The following is an 18598-nucleotide window of genomic DNA, read 5'->3' as shown; positions in this document are numbered from 1 at the left end:
TACTAGGATGAGAAAGAGGTCTATTTTAACCTGAACTTAGCTCATGAAACCAAGTACCTCATGGAAACTCAGCCTCATCTAGCCAAATGCCTACCACAGCTACTTATGTCTACACATCATTTTTAACCTAGATTATTCTTTCTTAGTTATGTTGACAACAGGTAGGAAGGGGAAATAAGACCATACGAATGCTCCAAGGACCAGAAATAACTGGCTCCCTAGATTTTAGTTAGTAAGAAATGAGTAAGTTGAATTTATCATTCTGGAAACTTTTCATGAATTTTTTGCTTAAATCCTTTTGGAATGTAGAAAACTCCAGCAGAAAGATTCCATTCTTAGTACAGATGTGCTAGAGGAAAATATAATTAATTATATTATTTGAGCTTTATTATCGGAGAGTAGCTGCATTTGTATGCTAGGACATACGTATAAGAATGTCCATGATGTCACTATTTGTCATGGCAAACCCTGGAACAACTCAAATGCTTATCTACAGTTGATATGAACAAATGAACTGTGATTTAGTCACAGAATGAAATAGTGTACAGTGGTCACAATAAATGAGCCTCAGCTAAACGTAACAAAATGGATGAGTCATAGCAATGTCATTCTGAGTTTAAACAAAAGGCCTAAGATTATATATAGTAGGATACTCTTTATAAAGTCAAAACAATTAAAACCAAAATGTAATTTTTAGGAACACATATATATGTGATAAAAGTATATGAAAAGGAAGTCAAGCAAATGATGAACACTAGTTACCTCAGGACTAAGTAAGGGAAGCCACGCAGAAAAATTAAAGTTATTGTCATGTCAATGTTGCCATTTTACAGCTGGGAGGTGATTTCATGAGTATTTATTATGATAACATGTTATAGTAAGTAACAAGACTTGCCGGTGGGTGGTCAGAAAGAAGAAAGAGTTAATGATGACTCTCACTTCAGTTTCTACAACACAACTGGTATATTCTCATATCCAATTACATATTATTCTCTACCATTTCATAACATCTCATGTAAAGCTAACAAATTAAGAATTTAATTTTTAGTTTTTTAAGAAAAAAACTATAACCAACACTGTCTGGTTTGACCATCTACCTTATTAATCTCCGTAGTGCCAAATCACTTTAGGTTGTTTCCAGAAATTAAATTTGCTTTCAAAGGACAAAGGCTGTGTTCCCATTCAGAACACAAAATAGGAATTAGCACAGAGACAATTTTTAAAGGAGCTCTAAAATGTTTGAACAATAAATAATTAACCTTCTTAAGTGACTGTTTTAAAAACCAGACTCGTTACCTGGAACGGAGAGCTTCCGCAAGGTAAAACAAGAACGGTCCCTTTTGCCTAGCACTCCATAAGCACTCTCATACCTGTTCAATGGAAATGCAAACTGCAGTCTAAAGGACTGTTCTCTCAGGAAGAACCAGAATACGGCGCCCTCTGGTGTGCTTCATCAGAGGGTTTTTTTGTCTTTTTTTTTTAATTTCCTTTTCTTTTTAGATCTGGGTGTCAAAATGTTCAGTTTAAAGTATTGTTAAGGTTCAAATGACAGAGAAGTGATGGTACTGAATAACATATTTTTCCTTACTGAAAATGACCGTAAAATATACTTTGGAAACTGTGACCCAGATACTAGGTTTGATGACTGTAAATTAATAATGCAAACACAATTAATTTTTACTTATAAAATGTTTTGAGTTTTCTGCAGAAAGGTAATTTAATGGAAGAACAAGGTAAGTGGCCATTTTAATCTAGAATCCTCTAATCTTAAGTAAACAGTACTTTTCATAGACTTCCAAAGTAAATGAAGACATTTTCATTATATAAAGCATAAAAATACTCTCTACTTTCTTGTCTTGATTCGGCTATCCTAAAAATGTTTGCTATTGAAGTTATAAACCCAGTATGTTAGGCCAACCAGGGTCATGAAAATGAGCTGATCAATTCTATTGAGTTTTCGTTTAAGAGTTCTTATAGTGCTTAGTTTACTAGGTCCGACTACTAAAAACCACTAATAAAAACCACTACTAAAGACCACCTTTTAGAGTGGCAACTTCTCATCAATGTACAAGAGGCCACGGGTACTCATTATTGTTCTGTGCTAGCAGGCAACAGGCAGAAACTCCACCTTGATCTCCCTTCGTCAGTCCCTCTCTGTTTTACTCTTTAGTGAAACCAACACTGGCATCCTACCACCCACTATACAGGTATATATACTCCCACCCTACTCCTCCACTGCACATCACGTTAGCCAGTGAGACCAGAGTTCACCTCTCCAGTATTTCCATCATTGCTCTGACCTCCAACCAGCCTGACCCTCCAACTCAGGTTTGCCATTTCCTTTATGTCTGTCCTGTTATCCTAACCAGACCTTGAGTGCCCTACAATATGTTGCTTCTGTACTCTCCCGAAATCTTAAGGTACAAATCACATGATCTGCAATAGTAACAACTGTCTTTAAGAATCTGATTCTTTAAACAGTATTTCAGCTCCACTCACATTTATTGAGGGTATACGAATGTGCCACACAGCAATCTGAGAGTCTCAAACACAAAGGTGAAGGAGGGAAGATGCCCGTTCTTACAGAGCTCACCGTGAGAAAGGACGTGGTACAGTGTGGAGAATGGTTGCACAAGTAACTCTCTACAAAAAGAGAGACATAAAATATGCTCTTTTTAAAAATTACCACTTACAAACCACAAGGTATGGTAATTCTAATTTAACAAGTAAGAATATTTAAAATTTTTCCTAATTAAAAAATGTGCAAAGCTGGAAAATAAACATATTTTTTTAAGTTTAATTGCTTTCTTAGAAAGAAAATGAAGATGTTGGAGAAAGACATAAGGGAACAACTCTGGAAATGAAAGTACCTAAGTAAAATTTACTGAGTGTCTACTATTTGCTAAATATTATGCTAGATGCTAGGGATACAACAGTGAGCAAAACCTGACAGTGTTCTTGCACTGATAAAGCTCACAGTGCAGTAGAATTAGCAGAGAATAACCATACAAGGGAATGGCAAATTACAATGGTGGTAAGTGCCACAAATGGAAGTCACAGAGTACTGAGAGTCAGAGGCTCTCCTGAGGAAATGACATCTAAAGGAAAGATCTGAGGGAGCAAAGAGAGCGACGTAAGTAGAAAGAGACTATATCCTCATGCACTCTGACTACAGGGCCCATGGCAGTCTTAAGGACCTTCAAGAGAATGGAGCAGAAAAGCAAGGGGAAGCTCCGTGAGCAATGAGGGCAAAGAAGCAGGGAGATGACAGACCATATAGGGTCTTGTAGATCATTTTAAGGATATATCTTTACCCTAACGGCAATCCATAACTACTAAAGAGTTTTAGCTGGGTTACTAATTAAATTATAAGATCCCTTCTGCAAAGGATCTCTAGCACGGTTCCAGACAGAGTAGTAGGTCAGTACATGCAGATTCCCTCCCAAAGACACTCCGCAAAATGTACGTTTTTCACTTAATCTTAGCCAAAAGGCCGAGAAGCGATCTCAGTAGCATATTTAACCAATTAATAATCACGGTATCTTTACAAAATGATCAGTATTAATTTTAATCTCATGCCCATCTTCTCCTGAGTTAATGTAATAAAGTAGAATTCAAAGTGTGTTAGAAATTAGAAATTGTTTGAGTTATAATACGATCTTATATAGTGCTAAAAATTAAGTACAATTAAGTCAGCCTCTGTGTCTATATTTTTATTTTACTTAGATTTTAAAACTACATATCTTGTAAAATATATTCATACCAAGATGAAAGAGAAGCAATTAAAGCAGTATAAAGTTATATATGTCATAATTTAGGGATCCAAAGCTCAATATTATAAATTTATTTAGCAAGCTAAAATGTGCCTTCAACAAAGTCTGAGGAACTCATCTACAAACCACGTGTAGTTTTTAGCCTACCACCTACCTAATCCACAATACAGGGTCTATGTCCTATTTATGGAAATTTCTGGCTAAACATTTCTCATAATTTTTCACATGTTTCTGCTGCAATCCATTAAGACAGTTTGCAAATGATAAGATATTTTACCTAAAATAGTTAGCAATGTATCTTAAAATTTATATTTGCATAGAAAGGAAGAAGCTAATCTTAATGGTTTAAAAAAAAAATTAAGAATCTTTGGTAGCCAATTACCAGACAGGTAGGACATCAGGGAACCATATTCTTCCCAGGTGTTTGGAGCCTTCAGTGTGAACTTAATCTAGGCTATACTCATCATCAGGGATCAAAACGTCTTCCATTACAGAGAGCTGGGTTAGTCTTTTCCCACACAGTCTTACAAATTCGACGAATGTACTGCAGCTAACTTCATATCCACTGAGGCCCAAGGCTGTTAAGTTTTTACAGTGTTCAGCAATACAAATAAGTTCAGTATCAAGAGTCTGAAGACCATGAGCATATACCACTAACTCAATTAGTCATGGACAGTTAAGGCCTATTCGTCCTAGAACTGCTTTGCTTACTGAGCGACCAAAATAAAGGTAACAGGGGTTTCTTCTTTGAAGAATGCCTCAAATTCTTCTTCATATAAAAAGAAATACATAAAAACATCCACTCCAGGGGAGTGTTTAATAAGTGCATCCCAACTTTGTCTTTTAATAGAATGAAACTCAATTTGTCCAGGATTTTCACTCACAGCATCAATTCGAAGATGCTCTAGGTTAACATTAGTTTCACTTGAAAGTGCTAGGAGAAGTTCATCACTTAGGATGTAATAGTTCAACGCCAGTTCTTTAAGCCCTTGACAGCGATCAGCTACACAAAGGATTCCTGCAGGAAATGGGGAAAAATCCTTAAGAACCAAGAATCACACTGATACTAATATAACATCTTATAAACTTAAATTTGACATCAGTTATTCATTATTTGCTAAAATAGACATCAAACGAGGTGCTGGTCGACTTGGTCCGTTAAGTGGCCGAGTCTTGATTTAGGCTCAGGTAATGATCTCAGGGTCCTGGGATGGAGCCCCGCATTGGGCTCTGTGCTCAGCAGGGAGTCTGCTTGAGGATTCTCTCTCCCTCTCCTTCTGCCCTCCCTCCCCCAACTAGATCTCTCTTTGGCTCTCTCTCTCTCATGATGTCAAGATATATATAGATAGATAGATACATATACATATATATTACACATATATCTATAAATATGTAATAATAAAAAACATGTATAATAAAATATACATATGACTAAAATACTTTTAGAAGCAATTTAAACTATGTCTACCTTATGGATTAAGACTTCTTTTCGAAAAAAGATTACTTTTTTCAATTACGTTTCATAAGCATGTAGTTTTCAATATGCACATAAAGTATAATATATATAGTACAGTATATATACATATATACTATATACTATAATATATATTATATACTATACTAACAGTATAATAGTATATATTATATGTATTACATATAATATATATTATACTGTTAGTATATGAAAAACATCATCCAAGCTTAAAAAGATATAACCTACCATCAGAGGAAACATGAGGACAGCTACTCATTTTTAGGAGTCTTAGAGTACCACTGTTGTTGGCCACTAGAATTTTCAATGAAGGATCATCCACTGGTGTGTCTTCAATTTTGATCGATGATAACGATTTTGAGTTGACAAAGACAAATGTTAAGTGCTGACACAAAATGGGACTTGCACGGCAATAAGAAAAGAATTATGAAAATGTTATTTAAAAATCTACAGCTTCAATCAAATAGTTCACTGAAACTATATCCACAGATACTAACAATAACATAATAAAAGCAATCAACATATTAGCATTTTTCATGACACCATTAGCCAGTCAAAAACACTTCTTAAAGATTTCATAACACACCTTCCAATTATTTCAATCCTAAGGATTTGATTTTCAATATTAAAAGAATATAATTGTATTTATTTCCTAGAATAGGGGTTGGCAAATTATGACCTGTGGGCCAAATCCAGCCTCGTCTGTTACTGTCTAGCTCTTGAGTCAAAAATGGTTTTCATATTTGTAAACAGTTGAAAAACATTTTGTCCAGAATAATATTTTGTGACATGTGAAAATTACAAGAAACTTACAGTGTCCACAAAGTCTGACTGGCATGCAGTCATGCTCCTTCATTTACACACTATGTCTGCTTTCACACTACGAGACTGGAGTGGAGGAGCTCCAGTATTACAGTCTGTGAAGCCCATACTTACCGTCTGACCCTTTCAATCCCTGCCATAGAACAAACAAAATTTTCATGTTTTATTCACCCCTATATTTCCAGCAGCTAAAATAATATCTGGCACACTGTAGGAGATCAATAAATATTTGTTGATGAATAAATAAACGATCTTATTCTTCAGTGATATGCTTTTTGCTAGTAAGTTATCTAAATAAACATAAGATTTTTTTAAGATTTTTTTTTTAATTTTTAAGATCTTTTTTTTTTCTTTTAAGATTTTTAGAGACAGAGCACAAGCCGGGGGAGCAGCAGAGGGAGAAGGAGAAGCAGGGCTCCCTGCTGAGCAGGGAGCCTGACGTGGGGCTTGATCCCAGGACCATGGGATCATGACCTGAGTGGAAGGCAGATGCTTAACCGACTGATCCACCCAGGCGCCCCTAATTTTTAAGATTTTTATTTATTTGAGAGAGAGAAAGGGAGAGAGAGAGCATGAGCAGGGGGAAGGAGCAGAGAGAAAGGGAGAAGCAGAATCCCCACTGAGCAGGGAGCCCGAAATGGGGCTCGATGCCAGGACCCTGAAATCACGACTTGAGCCGAAGGCATATGCTTAACCGACTGAGTCACCCAGGTGTCCCAATAAAGATACATTTTAAAAACTTTCTATGTTTTGAAGATTGACAAACAAAAGCTTATTTATAGTTTGACTCCAAAATGGGTATAATTTCACAAGTTTTCAGATCCACTATTTTTTGACAGATAGAAAATCTGAAAACCAAATCCAGGCATGATCATTTTTCCTTTTTCAAAGTCAATTTGGATTCTACTAAAGGTTCTTTTATTCCTATGACAATGACCAAATTGGTTATAACTCTCAGTTCATTTTTTAAAAAACATGATGGTTTATATTAATTGTAATTTAATTAATATAAATTTTTAAATGGTGGATGGCTAGATCTCTTTACTGAATTTTGTGCCAAAAATTATTAGAGAAATACATCACTTTTTCCTTAAGAAATATAAGGTTTATTTTTTCCCTTTAATCAACTCTCACCGGACGCTTAGTCTTGAAGGCTGTATTCCAGCATTAGAGGACCTGCCTCATGATGGTATCCACATACTCCTTTAGCACTCTTTACGCCTAGCAAAATACTGCACTTTTATCCTATCTTTCCTCAGTTGACAAGTGAAAAAACTTGACACTCAGAGAGATGCATGACTTTGCCAGAAGCCACTCGACTCATTTTACTGTAAAGGCAGAGTTTGCAAGGAAGGGAGTCTGCTAATCACCGTCGCCTCGCGCTGGTGATTACACCAGCTAGCCCAGAACTGAAGCTGCTGTGCAGCATTTGAGGCAGCAGAGACTCTAAGAATTTCGGGCTAAGCTGACTCCATCATTCATACACAAGGAAATAACTACTGAGACGTAGTAAGTTTTCATCTGATTGTTCATATTACTCTAATCCCCAAATGACCCATTTTCCTCTGACTATCTCTTGAAGAGATAAACAGCCTAGTGAAATGCTTGAGAGCCATGACCCAGTTTATGAGAGAGAAGATGCTACTATTCCTCTACCCTCTTCCACAGGAAGGTTTTCATCAGCCAGTTTTACTGACAACCATAACTTAGTGTTTATTATATATCAGGCACTACACTCTAACTCCGGGTTTCTAATGGTAAATAAGCAAAACAGAATCCACTGCCTTCAAAGAGTGTGTGTTTTGTTCTAGGGGATGAGAACAGACATGTTAAATAATGACGGTAATTTCAAGTACTCATGAATGATGTAAAGAAAATACGTATTCGCACCGCAGAGTGTTAACTGGAAGAAGGGCCACTGCTTTAGCCAAAGTGGTCTAGGAAGGCTGCCCGAGGAGATGGAATCCAAGCTGAAGCCTGAGTGAAGACAGTTAGTTTATGCGGCAGGGACGGCTGGTGGCTTCCTAACACCCATTCATCCTTTCTTTCTTTGGTAATTGGGTCTCAATTTTGAGCTGGGCACATTACCAGTCCGCTAAAAAACATTTTACCTTCATCTCCCAGAAACCTGGTTCCGGCCACACAGTTAAGTGCTGGCCAATGAGACCGCAACAGAAACATTATGTGGTACTCATGGCTAGCGTTCCTTGAAAAGCAGGGGGCATACCCTTCTTTCCCCATTTCCTCCGCCCTCCTGCCTAGAACAGGACGTGATGGCTGGAGCTCAGAAAGCCATCTGAAATGCCTACAAGAACATGGGATGCCTGGAAGGAGCTCGGGGTCCTAACAACTTCATACCAGCTGTGTTCATGCATGGATTTCTTTAATGTAAGAGAAAGAAACTCCAGCCGTGCTGTTTAAGCTTCTATTGTTTCGGAGTTTCTATTTTACAGAATCCAACATCATCCTAACTGGTATAGTTCACTTAGTACTATATTGTTCTAACCTCCAATGGAGAGGATACAGAATGACAAGAAAAACATCCACTGTTGGCCATACACACTCTGTATTCAAAGAAACTAACTGGCACTTGAAAATCCTAAGTATAACATCTAAATTTTATATTAATGATAGCTACCGTAGAAACAATGATTAAAATTACAAAATATATCCAAAGGATGAAACCATGCATAAACTATTTCAGCAAAAGTAAGCGTTAGTCAGTAGAAAACTGCTTTAAGTAATTCTTTGAACATAAGGAGGACGTGGTATGTTTTTAGGAAAAAAATCCTTTTGGCCTAGATTGAAATATTTGAGAATTTTTGTGTCTCTCACAAAAAAGCCTGGTATCTTTACCTTTGACACATCCATAAAACTTGGCTTGGCCATTGAAATCAAGCCCAAGGTCTGGATAGAACAATTTACCAGCTGAGAAAGTATATCGCAGGCAGCTTCCACTGATTCAGTACTACTATCCACCTATACAAACAATTTTAAATTTTTATTTCCTGAAGGTGAGTTATCAGAAATTTATTGGAACTATAACTATGTAACAGAATTCAATTGCAAAATTGTATGTATCCTGTCAAGCTACAAACAAATTAGTATTTCTTCTTTATACAAAAGGTCTCAGACAAAAAGTGAGAAATAGAACTGATGACAAAGTAAACTTCTAAGTGCTCCAGACTTTCAAATCCTTTACAATGACCTGAATTTTAGTAATACCATCCAAATGAAGGAAACTGAGGTTTAAGTTACAGCTCAAGTTCTACACCTCAATCTATGCAAATAATTACAGAAGAGCAGGACAGAGCTTGGAGTAAAAATTCTGTGAAATTCACTGACTGCTTCCACATAAGGATCTAGATACAGAAAAATGACATTAATGAAACGTAACTCGTTTCTCTTTAATGCTTATTTTTCTTACCTTAAAGCTGACATACTGGAGACGGATAGCATGCCTTTTACTGATCTGCTGAATGAGATCGGGATGGGTGGACTTAAAATACGAAGTCACTGATTGGTTCAGTTCAAATTCAGACTTTCTCCAAAGGTCAGGAGTATGAAAAACTTCATTCCATTTCCTACATACCGAAGACGCCTGGGCCCGATTAAAGGAAGATACTGAAAAATGCGTAATGCTACATAGTGAGGCAAACTCCCCCAGTCTATAAGGACAGTGTGCATATGGGTGTGGTTGAGAGAAGAGTAGAACCCAACTTTTGGTTGGTTCACGGCTGGTGAAGACTGGACAATTTTATTCACAACAGATAAATTGTTCCTCTTCATTCTGTAAACATTTAAAGATTTTGTGATCATATTTTCCACCTATCCATCAGACAGATGTACTCTAATTGCACAGAGTAACATTAGAAAATGAAAAACAGTTACACAAATTTTAATAGTAATCTTCCACTGCATTGCATTGATAGGAAGTGCCACGTGCTAGGGATACAGAGGTAATAGGGAGCTTGCTCTCCAAGGGCTACGGACAAATGGTGAAATACCATGATAAATGCCATCCCTGACATGGGGACAAGTTGCACTGGAAGAATAAAGCAATGACATGTGATTGAGTTCATGTATGGGAGGGAATGGTTGGGGAGGCTTCCAAAAGGGAACGTCCACGGAAGCAGTGTGTCTCGCAGGTTTATTCCTGGTCAGTTACTGTATTCTATCTCCTACAGAGAAGAAAGCATCACAATGCAATTGTGCTAACAACTCCTGGGGTCCTGAAAGATAGTAAAACGTTATCAAAAGCAGAGGCCTGGAAAAGCCCCAGCTCGGCCATTTACTAACCATGTGATCCCTTTTTGAATAAATTAAGCCTCAGCCTCCTCATCTGAAAAGCAGGGAAAACAGCAGTACCTAATCTCATAAGGCAGTTGTGAGGATTAAAGTACTTAAGTACCAGAACATATAGTAAAGGCTTAATAAATGTTGCAGTCATTCTTGTTGTCTTAAATTATCTAATGCATTTCCCTGAACTAATTTCATTACTTAATTTGAAGCACAATTTTCAGGTGAAACCCAGGACACAGCAACACACCTGACCCTCAGGAGCAAATGTAAAATAGCAAAGGGATGAGCATTCTTCCCCAACAAAAAGGCAAGATGCATTTCCATGTAGGAGCCAGCGTGAGACACAACTAAGTTACAACAAATTTCAGGTCCAGATATATAGTATCTGGAACCTGTATATAGGGTTATCTTGTACATATATTCTACATAAGAATCCAAAGTGTTTTAAGTATTCAATTATTTGAGAGACAAAATAATGGAAAAAGTGGTTCTCCACTTTATTTAACTTTGGTTGACTATTTAACCCACTTTTCATCCTTGAATGTTAGAAATGTATATATCTCTGTCTGATGTGAAACACTTCTTAGCCATAATAGAGTTGGATCCCAAAGCATGGCTGACCTATAAAGTTGCTGAACAAAATGAAGGGTCATCTTTAGGGTTTGGAAAACTAAAATGGAAAACAAAAATAGGTGCAAAGCTGTATCTCAAGCATTAGGCAAAAGAGCTATCACATACATTTAGTATGACTTAACCAGTTATATAGAATATATCAAACTGGTGACACCAATAATTCAAAGTATATTCAAAATATTCTTATTTTGGCTCTTTTTTCAAAATATGCTTATTTTGAAAGGGCTGCCCTACTCCTTAATTTTAATTCCCTAAATTGAAATATGTTGGCCCAGGTAAGGTAAAAGAATGAACAATGGATCCTAAATTCTGATATGGAGCACATTTATGGACATTTTGCTTGTACATGTTTCATTTGGTAAACTTAGAGAATGGAATGTTAAAATTTCACTAAATGACCACAAAAAGAGTTATCCCTAATATAATCCTTCACTGGAAAGGCATCACAGCCAAAAGTAAAATAAGATTTCAACCAAGTGTCAGGTTAGCAAACTACCTTGAGTTGTAAACAAAAGGACTATGCTGTACATTAAAGTGACTTTGTGTAACATGGACGGAGTTTTGTTTATTCAGTAAAATATTAAATTGCCAATTCACTGAGAATCACCATAAACAGACATTAAATGAATACCAGTCATCCCATTAAAAATAACATTTTAATTTTTTTCCTTTGTGGACATTCATTTTCAGAGTCTAAGACTCATCCACAAATCATAAATTTTATGTAAGTCAGTAGCAATGAGCATGAGTTAAATATATTTTAGAATGCAAGGCAAATTGATCTTTACTAGCTTGAAAACCTTTATATAAAAACTCCAACCTAAACATACACGATCATTTAAAAAAACTGATGATTGCTTTTTCAAACTGTCAACTTTCTTACCTAACGAAGGCTTCCAAGTTATAGTTCACTCTGAACGAACGACCTGCTGCCATGGGGTACTCACCAACATCCATTGGATTTCACTTCCTAGCTTGGTAAAATACCACAAAAACACATTCATCAGAATGTGTATAAGTAAAAATCCAGTAACTTTTATGCTTAGGATATTTACCTATCATTGCAGTATGTTGAAGGATTTTGTTAGGAAATTACTGATTCGAAAACAACTGTTTTCTACTTGGGGGGAAAAAGCCGGTCCATAAAAACAACTAGCCCGGTTAGTGGGAATATGTAAACCCCTGCCAGGAATCAGGGTAGAAGATCTACTAAGAAAGCTGTGGATCAGTCAAAAGGCTCTGAAAATTTCTATTTTAATGAACATGTATGGAGAGATATTACAAAAAGTTTAAGTAGCCCAAGATTATACTTATTTGTAGGCTGTGTAAATCTTTCAGTTCCAGTTCTTAGGAGCACATAATGCCACTAGTTATAATAATTAAATAAAAATACATATAAATTTTATTGAATATTGTTTGACTAATCTATTAATTGTAGATTTTTTTAAGTTTTTCACTTATATTGACAGATATAACTGATTCATTCATACTCAATTGATTCATTCATACTCTCTTTGAGGTCTGACCAATTTTAGGCAAAGTAACTTGCCAGAGTTGTGAGCAGTCTATGGACATGGAAGAAAATAGTAATGGGTCTACACCAGGATAAAACTCACTGCCTTGGCATCATGAATAAATGTTGTAAAGTCAAAGTAAATAAATAAATGCATTCTACTACCTGCATAAGCCAAATTCAATGGTACAGAGGAGGGGAAGGAGACAACCCATTAATCCACTAAAAACTTCTTTTAACTGCTGTGTACTACTTGCCAGGTCTCAATTTCTCTCTGAAACCTACTTCTAACATAGAGCTTTGGAGAACAGATAGGGAGAATGTATTTGAGCTCAACATCCACAATTTAATTTCCCCCTCCACTACCTGATGTTCCACTACTATCCATCCCACTATTTACAAGGTAACGTCAGGCTTGGTTCTCCCACTTTATATTCCACTCCAGACGTAGACAGAAAGGAGCTACTGGCACATTTTCAAAGGAACATCACAAATAAGGGAAGGAACAAGTCAAGTGACTTGTATTCCCCTCATCAGATGTCACACACAGTTTTATTTACTGCAGAAATCATATCGAGACAGCTGAGTTATCGAGACAGCTAACTCTGTGTCTGCAGGCCTTCCTGTATGCTGGAGAATACAGCAGCAATCTAGTAAGGGTACATAAACAATGAATCACTAGACCCCTAAGAAGATGGCAAGCAAGTACCTATCTCAGATCAAGTCACTGGAGCCTTCAGGATCAGATGAACTATTTCCCTGGGTACTGAAGAAACCTGATTGCTGTTTCAGAGTCACTATCCGGAATTCTGAGTGACAGGAGAACATAAAACCAGAATACGGGACCCCATCAAGTGATAAGCCAAACTTACAAAAAAAGGAAAGCCTGGCACTGATCTTCAGTGCAAAACTAGTCCACCTTTGAGCATTTGGGAGAGAATGTAACGAAGTGGCTTCACTAACCACCCTAACCCAGTTTCCTTTTTTGTTATGTTTACTAATTTGGTGGAACAGGTGACCATGTGAATTGGATCCTCTGAGTATTTAAGAAACCTCCAACAGTATTCTTGAGAACATTTTCAAAGACAGATTAAAAGAAAGACTGAACATCTAAAGCCAACCTGGTACCAGCAGTGGAAACAGCTATCTTTTGCAGCATCACCAGATTCTTCCAGATTGGTTAAATTAAAACAAAGGAAGTACTCTGAAAAGTTTCAAGTTTTCAATCGTCACAATGCTAGAAATGTTGTGTAAATATTACAGACAACAGAATAAAGATTCAAAACTACCTAAAAGGCTAGACAAATTTGTTGGAAGCACCAAGATGAAAATGAACAGAAATAACTACCAAATGAAATCTTATTGCTGCTACCACAAATCGGAAGGTGTGGCCTGGACAGGAGAGCTGGAGATCTGCTTCAAAATACAGCTTTCAAACACATAGCTTTCTAATAAAAGAGCCAATTATGCTAAGGGCCAACACTTCCTCCCAATAAATATCACCCAAGCACAGAACAAAAGATAATTTTTTTAGAGATGTTGGGAAAAAAACATTTAATTCTTTGCAGCCCACATGACCTTAGTTGCCTTCTAAATCTAAAAACTGCAATTTTTAAAAATACAGAAGTCAAATTACAGTATCACCAAGGGTTCAACAAGACAAACAGAGTAAGTATTATGTCAAATTAATCTTTCCTAAAGCACTGATTTCCAGCATTTTGGTGTTCTCACATTTCACCACTGATGTAGCAATTTTCTATACGGTCTCCTAAGTCTTTCTGTGGTATTAAGATATACTCATTTAAAAAAATAAAAAGAAAACTTTAAATTTTAAAATAGGCATATTTCCTTTTAATGACTCATAGGGAAACTGAAGTTTTCAAAATGTATATAGATTCAAAACACCTTGTGATAGGCAACGAGAGGGTTCCAGAGAATCTGAACCAGGCAATCTGTGAGACTCCCTGAATTAGTGATGGGAGGCTGTTCGGCAGCTTTTCCCTCTCCTGTCCCCGCCTCCGCTCCTTCTCCCACCCCCATCTCGCCAGCCAGACTCTGAAAAAGAAAAGGCAGTGAGGACACCAAGCCAGGTCCTCTACAGGGCAGCCTTCGGAACTGGGGAGGGTCCCATCCTAGGGTTGGGCACATGAAGGGATCTAACAATCGATACAAGGGATTCAAGAAAGTATTTCGCAACATTTTTCTGAGAACATAATCAATTCATTCAGCTTCACATTTTGGGAAGTTTCTGGGCACAGGTGACAAGGCAAAACCAGTCCACCTTTGAGGGCTGGCTCTCCCAAGCCACGGGAAAGGTTGGAGTCTACCTCTCTCTTGGCCATTTCTTTGTAAAAGACATAAACTCTCGCCCGCTACCCTCCTGTTACCTAAAACCCTCCCAGCCGTCGTGCAAAAGTGACCACGTCTATCAGTGGACACTGCTCATTTTCCCCAACTCCCCTTATTCAAAATATCCCCGAGAGCGCGTTTGAGGGCCGCGTCAGGACGAAGACAATCCTCGCAAACTTACCCTCCAAAGACGAAGAAAATGACTGAATTCGGGAATGCGGGTCCCGCGCAGGCCCCTGGGGAAAAACGCACACGGCGAGAAGCGAACCACGCGAGGCAGTAACCCGCCAGACGACAACCCTCCCTCCCCCCTCTCCCCCCCGCCTCGCCCCGGGAAATCAAAGGCCGGGGGTCTGGGACGGGGTCGCTCCTCTGGGCGGGGAGGCCACGTCCTCGTGCCCCGAGGAGGCGCAGTGACCACCGGCGCCTCTCCTCCCCACATGGCCACCCGCCTGAGCCGGCACCCAGGCTCCGGCCCGGGGCTCCCTCAGTCTGCGGAGGTGCAGCCCTCGAAGACCTCCACGTCCCCCACAAGGACCTGCTACCTTCAAACCTGTAACCGCGGGGGGTTCCGCGCGCGCGTCCCTGCCTCCGCGGGCCGGGCTGCTCAGCAGTACCCGCCCACCCCGACGGTGCTCCAGTGGCTGCCCCGGAGCTGGAGGCGCGGGGACGCACACCCAGACCCCTGCGGCAGCGGGCGTCCCTCGGCCCGGCCTCCCCTCCGCCGCGCCCCGGCCCGGCCCCACCCGGCAGGCGGCCTTCCGCCCCTTCTGCGGGAAGACCACGCGCATGCGTGCACACCTGCTCTGAGGTCCCGCGTTGGGGGGGGGGCGCCTCCTTAGGTGGTGAGGGGGAGGTCTTCTGCCTGCTGGTCTTCAACTACACCTCTGTGACCACCTGAGTCGTAAAATCGACGGCCAGCCAAATGACAGTGAACTTAGAAGTTCCAGTTTCTAGAAATAAGCCTCCCCGGGGAAAGGGCACCCTTTATTAATATGCAATTAGTTGGAATTTAAAATATGAAAAGTGGTAACAGGTCAGTGTTAAGTATGTATATATTACCTCTCTGTCCTGTGCCACATCTCTTTCCCTGGGGCTAACCACTGCAACAGTCTATTGTGTAAACTACCAGACCTTCAATACATACACGCAAAAGTACACAGAGGTAAGGATTTTATTACTTTTTCTTAATCATTAGTTCTCTTAAAATCTGAGGTCAAACTGTACGTAATATTCTGGAACTTCTGTTTTTGCTTATCATGGACATCATTCCATGTCGACACAGATAATTCCCCCCAGACTTTTTTTTTTTCCAAATGGCTTTATTAAGGTATAATGAACAAACTGCACACACTTAAAGCATAGAATTGGGTAAGTTTTGACCCCCTTGAAACAGTCACTACAGTCAAGATAATGAATATATGCACATCTTCCAAAAGTTTCTTTACACCCTTCTGTAATCCCTCCTTCAATTTCTCCTGCATCAGCTTTCTGACACTACATTAGTTGGCATTTTCTCAAATTGTATGTAAACTGAATCACAGAGCAGTACTCTTTTATCTGGCTATTTGCACTCAGCATAATTGTATTGAGATATGATACATCCAGGTTACTGGATGTAATACTTCATTTCTTTTTATTGCCGAGTAGTATTCCATTGTATGGATATACCACAGTTTGTGTATCCAATCACCTGAAGATGGACACTAAGGTTATTTCTAGTTTGGGGCTATTGCAAAATAAAGGTGCTGTGAGCATTATTGTACACATCATTATATGCAATTATGCTTTCATTTCTCTTGGTTAAATACCAAGGAGTGCAATAGCTACATTGCATACAAGGCATAGGTTTATCTTCTAAAGAAGACTGCCAATGTGTTTCCAAGGAGGCTATTTTTTATTCCTGCTAGCAGTTTACTGCAGATCCATTTCTTCCACATCCTCACCCACACTTTTTAATCTAATAGGTGTCTAGGGGTATCACAGTGCAGTTTTAATTTACATGTCCCTAATGAATAATGATGTTGAGCATTTTTTTCATTTTTTTCATCTTCTTTGGTGAAGAGTCTAGATCTTTTGCCTAATTTTAATTGGTTGGTTTTTCTCATTATTGCATTTGGAAAATTCTTTATATATTCTAGGTACAATTCTTCTATCAGATATACGACTGTTAGAAGGTGGTGGAGGGACTAGAAAGTATCCCCCAAATCAAGAAGGCACTCTGAGACTGAAAAACAAAGCAGGCCACTCCATACAGTTTTAACAGAGTTACTTTCAGGGTAACTTATTGACAAGGAAGATCTGGTGGGTGACAATCCAGCTGTGCAATTATTCTCCATAAAGTCTGGACCTTAGTCTATAGATTTTATAGTGCAAGAGGACTGGCCGAAGGGCAGTGTAGTGAGATAGAAGGGTTCACGTGCACCTACTTGACATCAAACATTCCATTGGATCTTGTGGCACCACCTGTGCTAGGAAGGAGAGAGCTGATGTTATCTTTAACAAATTTACAGAGGGCCAAATCAAGCCTCCCCACATCCTGGCCTTGGCTGGCATTTCTAAGGGATGTATATTAGTCTCCATGGGGTTCCAGAAGCCTGGCGGTGTTGCTGGTGGGAGGAGGGGTGTTAGCCATCAGACTTGAAGGAATAGAGGGCTAAAGATGAAGAGATGGAGTCAGTGATGTTGGCTTTCCTACATATGACTTGTAACTATTTTTCTTCCCAGTCTTTGGCTTGTGTTTCTACTCTTCTTTTGAAAAGCATAAGTTTTCATTTTGATAAAGTTCAGTTTATCAATTTGTTCTTTTATGCATCATGATGTCAAATCTAAGAAATCCTTTCCTAAGCCAAGTTCACAAAGATTTTCTCCCAGTTTATAATTTCACATTTTACATTTAGGCATATGATTCATTTGAGTTAATATTTGTACATGGTGCAAGGTGTGAACCAAAGTTCACTTTTTTTTGTATATGCATATCCAATTATTCCATCTCCAGCTTTTGAAGAGACTTTTTTCTCCACATAATTGCCCTTGCACCTTTGTGGAAAATCCATTGTTCATGTATGTGTGGATCTATTTTTAGACTATTCTGTTTGATATATTTGCCTATCTTTATTCTATTACCACACTGCCTTGATTTCTATAACTTTATATTAATTTTTGAAATCAGGTAGTTTTTGCCCTCCAAGTTGTTCTTTTTTCAAAGTTGTTTTGGCTACACTATATTCATTCCATATGGATGTAAGAATCATCTTGTCAGTATCCACAAAAAATCTTGCTGGGATTTTGCTAGAGATGGCCTGGAATCTAGAGATCTATATGAGGAGAACTGACTTAAAAATATTGAGTCTTCAAACCCAGAACATAATGTATCTATTTATTTAGGTCTTTAATTTCTCTCAGCAGTGTCTGTAGTTTCCATACAGGTCTTGCCAATTTTATCAGAGATCTCTCCAGGTACTGCATAGTTTTTTTTAAATGTAAATAGTGTTACTTTTAAAATTTTAATTTCTAATTGTTTGTTGCCAGTATGCAGAAATACAGTTGATTTTTCTATATTGATCTTGTATATTGCAACCTTGCTAAAATCACTTATTAATTCTAGGAACTTCCATTGGAATCTAGTACATTCCACTGGATTTTCTACATAGACAATCATGTTGTCTGTGAATAAAAAGTTTAACTTCCTCCTTTCCAATATAAATGCTTTTT

General features: G+C 38.3%; 1 pseudogene; it reads right to left on the bottom strand.

The window, feature by feature from the left end:
* Positions 1-3830: 3830 nt before the first annotated feature.
* On the bottom strand, positions 3831-9994 carry LOC112815053 (F-box/LRR-repeat protein 21-like; annotated as a pseudogene).
* Between the last annotated feature and the right edge of the window lie 8604 nt (positions 9995-18598).

This window comes from Callorhinus ursinus, unplaced genomic scaffold (genome assembly GCF_003265705.2).
Source record: "Callorhinus ursinus isolate GAN/ISIS: 27379988/994484 unplaced genomic scaffold, GSC_fseal_2.0 scaffold30, whole genome shotgun sequence".
Lineage (NCBI taxonomy): Eukaryota > Metazoa > Chordata > Mammalia > Carnivora > Otariidae > Callorhinus > Callorhinus ursinus.
Note: the sequence above shows the minus strand (reverse complement) of the source record. Positions and strands in the feature narration are given on the sequence as shown.